This window comes from Oncorhynchus clarkii, chromosome 22 (assembly GCF_045791955.1).
Source record: "Oncorhynchus clarkii lewisi isolate Uvic-CL-2024 chromosome 22, UVic_Ocla_1.0, whole genome shotgun sequence".
Classification (NCBI taxonomy): Eukaryota; Metazoa; Chordata; class Actinopteri; order Salmoniformes; family Salmonidae; genus Oncorhynchus; species Oncorhynchus clarkii.
In genome coordinates, this window is record NC_092168.1 from 17,489,481 (window position 1) to 17,497,762 (window position 8,282).

Below are 8,282 nucleotides of genomic sequence, written 5' to 3' on the forward strand. Positions count from 1 at the left end.
TGCTAATGCAGTATGCCACAGGATGTTTTTGTGCTGGTCTAGTGCGTCAGGTCTGGAGTGAACCAAGGGCTATATCTGTTCCTGGTTCAATTTTTTTTGAATGGGGCATGCTTTTTTAAGATGGTGAGGAAGGCACGTTTAAAGAATAACCTGGCATCCTCTACTGACAGACTGAGGTCAATATCCTTCCAGGATACCCGGGCCAGGTCGATTAGAAAGGCTTGCTCGCTGAAGTGTTTTAGGGAGTGTTTGACAGTGATGAGGGGTGGTCGTTTGACCGCAGACCCATTACGGATGCAGGCAATGAGGCAGTGATTGCTGAGATCTTGGTTGAAGACAGCAGAGGTGTATTTGGAGGGCAAGTAGGTTAGGATGATATCTATGAGGGTGCCCATGTTTACGGATTTGGGGTTGTACCCGGTAGGTTCATTGATAATTTGTGTGAGATTGAGGGCATCAAGCTTAGATTGTAGGATGACCACCCCGGTCATCCTACAATCTAAGCTTGATGCCCTCAATCTCAAAGCATGTCACAGTTTAGGTCACCTAGCAGCACGAGTTCTGAAGATAGATGGGGTGTAATCAATTCACATATGGTGTCCAGGGCACAGCTGGGGGCAGAGGGTGGTCTATAGCAAGCGACAATGTTCAGAGTCTTGTTTCTGGAAAGGTGGATTTTTAAAAGTAGAAGCTTGAAATGTTTTGGTACAGACCTGGATAGTAAGACAGAACTCTGTATGCACCAACAACATAGGCATTTGTAAGGGACATAGACAAAAAGACATACAGTCAACCACCAAACTATCAATTAATATGTTGTGGACAGACTTAATATAGCTGGCTGGAGATTTGGGTTCTGGTTTGCAGAAATTACTATCAACAGACTCACATTTCCAAGATTTACTTTGCTGTAAATGTTCTTATTAACATACAAACTAGCACTGTGAATGCCCTTAGATTAAACCTTTGCTATGAGTGTACGATGATTCCGCATTGACCTGTTCAACTGTCTAGTATCTAGTTCAGCTTTGGTCACTGTTTTCCAGGACTGTATTCTTCAACTATCACCTCCTCAAGTCATTGCCCTCACAAATGTAGTGGTGTCAGTCAGTAAGGCAGGAATTACCTTGAACAGAGTCCATACAGCATCCGTCCCACTGTCAGCCTATACCTCTTCTGTCTCATATGTAAGAACTGAAATAGCAAATAATGAGGAACATTATATTGTATCTTACCTTAAAAACAGGTTTAGAATAGTTTGCTGACCATGTACAGAGCAATAGGGTTGATACAGGAGTTCAGCTATGCTATATTAATGCCAATAGTACAGGACAAGAAATACACTAAAAAGGATGAGTGGATCAAGTAAGTAACACATACCACAATTAAAAACAGCAGTGACAATCGTATGTATCCTTTTACCTTACCTCAGTAGCTGACACCTTTTGGGATCCTTCTCATCATAAATGGTGAGTTTTAAGACTCTGCTCAGGTACAGCGGTAACCACCAGAGGGCAAACACAAGCACTAAGAAAAACACTGCCTTGGCCACTTCTCGTCTCTGTGAAAACAGATGAGATTTATGTCAGACATTTTAATGTCATCATATAAATAAATATATTATGGAGGTAGCGCACTTGTCTACACCATGGGTCGCTAAATCCTGTCTTGGAGAGCTACTGGATGTGCAGGCTTTTATTCCACCCCAGCACTAAGACACCCGCTTCAAATAATCAACTAATCATGGGCTGGACAATGGATTAGTTGAACCAGGTGTGTTACTTCTGGCAGGCACATGCACAGATACGGCTCTACATGTGCAGAACACATGCCCATTTGCCCTTCCAGTCTCCAAAGTTCCCATTTCAGTAGTAGTATAATTTCCACCCCCATTTTGTTGGGGGGGGGGGGGGGGTTGCATTGTTGTTCTGAACCCATTAACTTCTCATCTATGCTTCAGAACCAAAAAGTTGCAAGTCTTGATTATTGATCAATGACCAGTCATCAGCATTGGCACGCAAAGGCGCGCACACATCGATTAAAGCCATAAATAACTTGTTTAATTTCCTCCAATTTTGCCAAAAACAGAGTAGGTCTACGTTTATCATCCATATAAAATACACTTCAGCAATCTACAACTGACTCATCTCTGATTCATAATTTTCATATTTCAGGCCTAGTTTGGGAGCCATCTAAAGATAAGCAACAGTAACATCGTAGTGGTTTCAATATTACTCCAGCGAATTTATAAAAATATTTGTCAGGAAGAACAGGGCTACCCTTGCCTGATGACTCAAATTGAATTATTCTGCTGCTCTATGTTCTCTAAATACTTCAGTCTGAGACTGCCATTGTTAAAATCATCTGTGGGACTGTCGTCGTTGAAATCATTTGTTGTGACATCAATATGAGGGGTGTTGTACCAAACAAAGTCATCAGCGATTGGATCATCTCTAACCAATCAGACTATTAAAGCCAATGACGAATTTTCAAAGCGCCACTTACCCACGTGTTCTGGCTCTGGGCCATCCCATCGGTTTCTTGGACCAATCAGCACAGTTAGAATGTATTTTGGCTTTCAGAAATCGTTGGGGAGGTACTCAGATCCAGACTCTATGAGGGGATTTGATTAATCTAGCCTTTTGCACCGGGTGTAAATTGATTGCATTTGTTTTGGAACTGGGCTACCTTCCAGGCGTGAGCCAGGTGCCTGCCCTGCTCTGTCAGATGGCGAAGTCGGCTCAAAACAAAAGTGATGTAATTAAGCACATGTAGTAATTTGCAGTATTCTGTTTTCCCATGCAGAAGTGATTGCTTTTGATAACAATATATATATATATATATATTAAAAGGTAATTTACCACCTTCACAAGTGCAGTCTCAGTGCTATGATGGGGTCTAAAACCAGACTGAAGCATTTCATATACATTGAGTATCATAGCAAAGGGTCTGAATACGAATGTCAATACATTTGTAAAAACCTGTTTTAGCTTTGTCATTATGGGCTATTTTGTGTAGATTGATGAGGGAAAAAAACTATTGAGTCAATTTTATAATAAGGCTGTAATGTAACAAAATGTGGAAAAATACTAAATACTTTCTGAATGCACTGTATCCCTAGTTTATATTGGCTGTTAACATGCAGTTTATTTCTGTAGCCTATCTTGTTTTTGAAAATGCATCATCGTTTATGGCTGTAATGACAGGCTACATTTGCACAGCGTGCATGTGTGTGCGTGGGGGGGGGGGGGGGGGGGTTGCAAGTTTTGTACTGTGATAAATGGAGTTTGTAGACATACTGTATGGCCACACATTGATTAATTCACCTGCGTGCAAGTAACTGCGGGGAACTGCACACGTGCGAGTGGGACAGGACTCTGTATTGAGGACTGGGTAGGAAACCCCATTCTCTGGTGTTGGGGAGCAATTGCGTTGAGGATACGGCATGAGTTCGCCAGGCGAGGAATGGCGGTGAGAACTCCTTTGTTTTGGTAAAGCTATGGCATGAGTTGGTTCTTTGCCTAGGAATAGGTTTCTACCAAGAACTGTTTTGATCAGAATAATCATTTTTGTAAGAAAAGCGTTCTTTGTAAATCAAAGGGTTCTTCTACCTAGAACATTTAACATCCTAAGAACCGTTTTAGGAAGAAAGAGTTATTTGATGATTCTTAGAACCACATATAATATTTCCCAGAATGCTCTATTGCAGTGAGATTTTCAGAATTGTTTGTTTTAATGTAATATCTGTGGTTTTGCATTTAACATTGATTGGTCACTACATTTTATGCTACATGAAAATAAATAACACATTTTTCTAAACTAATCCAATCTGTTGGATATATTGCACCCGCTACTTAGAGGTTGTTCCAGGTTGTCTCAGTAGTCAACGTTCCCTACCCTGGCAGTCATTCTGAATGCAGGTTGAGGGTGATTAATAATCCCACTTGTTGTCTATCCTAACTCTGGCTGGATTCCAATACACATCACTTTGCCAGCCAGCATAATGTAATTTTCAGGCCTGATGTGGCCTGTAAACCAGGCAATTCCTAACACCACTGTGTTAGTGTATAACTAGGCCCTCAAAGAAAGGCCTTGTGATTTAAGTATTGTATTGTCATAAATAATGACATTTTAAATTCTAACAAGGCTGGTGGAACAGTTCAGAGGGGGTTCTAGGAAGAACCCTGCAAAGATAAAAGTATTCTCAGTAGAAGGGTTCTCATAGGCAGTTCTAGGAAGTACCTTTAGATGATAAATGGTTCTTTGTAGAACCCTTCCTAGAGGGTTCTAGGTAGAACCATATACAGGCTGTTCTTTGAGGAACCCTACATACGGGGTTCTACCCAGCAACAAAAAGAGTTCCCCCTTAATGTGACAATCCGAAGAATCCTGTATGGTTCTACTTAGCATTTTTTTTTCTAAGAATGTAGCTTGGACAGAGCCTGAAGAACAATGGGTGTATAGATGCAGAGACTGAGTGTTGGGCATTAGGCCGAAGAGTATCGAGCTAACATAGCTTAGCCTGACTTATCCCGAAGATGGGAGTGTGCGAGGGATGACAACGTTTGGCATTCGGCTGAAGATCAGGAGCAACATAATCATTTCACACAGACTGTGTTTCTGGCCTCGGCTGAAGACTTGTGTGCGGGTGATTAGGACTATTTTGGCATCGGCCGAAGAGGAGGGGTGCTCAAGTGAACTTTGTCAGGACTTTGGTCTGAAGAAGAGCACAGTTTGCACTGTTCAATAAGAGACTGAGCCTGGCTGGAGCCGAATAATCGTTGCCAAACAGATACAAACATTGGTTAGCAAAATAGTTTAGCAAAATAGTTTAGCAAAATACTTTACTCATCAGATTGTGCTCCTTTCCTTCTTGTAATAATTGCTCAACTAGCCTGTGACCCGGTTTATTTGGGCGTGCTATTTTTTTAGTTGTCGAGCACGTCGCCCAAAAGTTCTGTGCCCGGAAATGACTGCTGGGCTGGAGCAGAAAACTACACATCTAATAGCACTCCAGTTCTAGAGCTGGAGATTTCTGGTCTGTACTCACCTGTTTGGTGTAGGTGCTCAGTGCATTCTCATTCCTCCTCAGAATCTTCCAGGTCATCAGAGTGTAGAAGACAGCCGTGCAAGCCAGCGGCATGCTGAAGTAGAAGCCGGAAAAGCCACCAGTCTTTTGCTGATTTATAAAACTGTTATGAAAACACAATAAAGAACAGTATTAGTGTTGCTGTTTCAGATTTGATCTAACTACTGGAATGTGATGATAAGCACACATCACTGGCTTCATTATATAATCAGTGTCATTTTCATTTATTATCAAAAGAAAACAAGATCAAACATATTATTGACCTTATTTTCTATATTACTCAATTTTGTCTGGATTCACAAATTACCTGCAAGAACTGATTTTTGTTGTTGGGATGAAGGAGGCATATTGTCAGATGCTGTCCTCTATGGTCCATTATTATTGTATCAAAGCCGACAACTTCAGGCACAGCCAGGATTGTTGATATCACCCATATCAAAGTTATTTCTACTGCTGTGCACGTTGAAACCCCAATGTCTTTGATTCGATTCCAGGATGCAACAGCTCGATACCTAGGAAATCAATAGGGAAATTATGTGGCTGGGGAGTGTTTTGTTCATTTTTTTTGTATTTTTTATTTATTTGTTATTTTACCAGGTAAGTTGACTGAGAACACATTCTCATTTACAGCAACGACCTGGGGAATAGTTACAGGGGAGAGGAGAGGGATGAATGAGCCAATTGTAAACCAAAGAACAATTAAAGAACATATTACAACGAAAGGGAATTTCAAGGCCTACTACGAAGATAATTAACTTTTGACATGTAGATATCAGCCATCTTTCACAATATTACTCTTCATATAACAATTGTATTCATTCTCTGGTTTTGGTTAAATGGAAGTAATACAGTTATTTCCAACTACACTACATGACCAAAAGTATGTGGACACCTGCTAGTCGAACATCTCATTCCATCTGCCCCTTTTATCATTTTTTGCCTAAAATGACATACCCATATCTAACTGCCTGTAGCTCAGGACCTGAAGCAAGGCTATGCATATTCTGGATACCATTTGAACTGAAACACTTTGAAGTTTGTGGAAATGTTAAATTAATGTTGGAGAAAATTAGGAGAACATTGGATCTAGTAAAATGTGATACAAAACAAATGTTTAGTTGTTTGTTTTTTTAAATACAAAATTATCTTTGAAATGCAAGAGAAAGGCCATAATGCAAAGTTTTAGACTGATCCAATGAACCATTGCATTTCTGTTCAAACTTTTGTATCAAGACTGCCCAAATGTGCCTAATTGATTTATTAATACATTTTCAAGTTCATAACTGTGCACTCTCCTCAAACAATCACATGGTATTCTTTCACTGTATTAGCTACTGTAAATTGGACAGTGCAGTTAGATTAACAAGAATTTAAGCTTTCTGCCAATATCAGATATGTTTATATCCTAGAAAATGTTCTTGTTACTTACGACACTGATGTTGGGCGATTAGACCTGGCTCGAAGTCGGCATTCCAATTCATCCCAAAGGTGTTTGATGGAGTTGAGGTCACGGCTCTGTGCCGTGAAGTTTTTCCACACCGATCTCGACAAACCATTTCTGTATGGACATTGCTTTGTGCAAAAACAGGATGCTGAAACAGGAAATACCTTCCCCAAACTGTTGCCACAAAGTCGGAAGCACAGAATTGTCTAGAATGTCATTGTATGCTGTGATTTCACTTCACTGGAACTAAGGGGCCTAGCCCGAACCCTGAAAAATAGCCCCAGACCATTATTCCTCATCCACCAAACTTTACAGTTGGCACGAACAGTTCTTGTGCTGACGTTGCTTCCAGAGGCAGTTTGGAAATCAGTAGTGTGTGTTGCAACCGAGGACAGGCGATTTTTACGTGTTACGTGCTTCAGCACTTGGCGGTCCAGTTCTATGAGCTTGTGTGGCCTACCATTTTGCGGCTGAGCCGTTGTTACTCCGAGAAGTTTCCACTTCACAATAACACTTACAGTTGATCAGGGCAGCTCTAGCAGGGCAGAAATTTGACGAACTGACTTGTTAGAAAGGTGGCATCCTATGTCTGTGCCACGTTGAAAGTCACTGAGATCTTCAGTAACGGCATTCTACTGCCAATGTTTGTCTATGGAGATTACATGGATGTGTGCTCAATTTTATACATCTGCCAGCAATGGGTGTGGCTGAACTAGCCGAATCCACTAATTTGAACGGGTTTCCAGATACCTTTGTATACTCGTATATAGTGTAACTTGGAACAGAAATGTGACTTGAATGTGCAATCAAGCCTCTTACCTGTCAATGCTCAAGGCACATAAACTCAGCACTGTAATTCCAACAGATGTTTTCTGGACGAAGGGAACTAGTTTACAGAGCACCAAACCAAATGACCAGTCCTCAGCCATGAGCTGCAAAGACATGTCAACATTTAGGTCAGGAAAAATAATTTGTAATCAACACAAACACACAAAAAAAAACGCTTTTATAAAACAATCAGATGTTGACGATTTTGATAATCAAATCGAAATCTATATTTTATGTCAGGATAGACAGTAACTGTACACCAAATTGCAAATAACTCACCCTGTAAGCGTTGATTGGAAAGTCTATCACGATATGCAGCATGTCCCCCAAAGCAACTGGCAATAAGAATGTTAGGTCCACTTTTGTTTTCATATATGATTCTCAACAGTGCTGAATTACCAACTATTCCAATGATGAATACAAGAGCAGACATCACAGTATTGATGTATTTGAATGTGTCTCTGATTCCAGTTGACACTAAGCACATATGATGGGGTGGGGTGTTTTGTCCTGGCATTTTGAATAAGGGCTATTGGATTTGTGGAGAGGATGTTTCAAAGAGTTGAATAGTAGGAGCTGGTTGTGGATTCTGATCTTTGGTCGCTGCACTGATTATTAAAACCATTCCATTGACGAGCAGCAGAGACAGAACTACAAAGCTACAATTTCCACTGTAGATGATTTCTTCAAAAAGCCCGGCAATTTATCCTCAGGCAGCAATCTGCAAATGAGAATGTAAACCATTACTTGACACATTAGAACCTGGAGAGATGCCAAAAACAAATCAAATTGGTATGAAGTCTATTTGATTGCAACAAGAAGCATGAATGATTGTCTGTGAAAATATAGATAACATTGAAATATGTCAGTTTACTAATCAATCCAGCATCAAATTGTTCTCCACAATCAGACAGCCAATTG

At 40.5% G+C, this 8,282-nt stretch overlaps 1 pseudogene; it reads right to left on the reverse strand.

Moving 5' to 3' along the window:
• Window positions 1-1,248: 1,248 nt before the first annotated feature.
• On the reverse strand, window positions 1,249-7,878 carry LOC139380085 (endothelin receptor type B-like; annotated as a pseudogene).
• Between the last annotated feature and the right edge of the window lie 404 nt (window positions 7,879-8,282).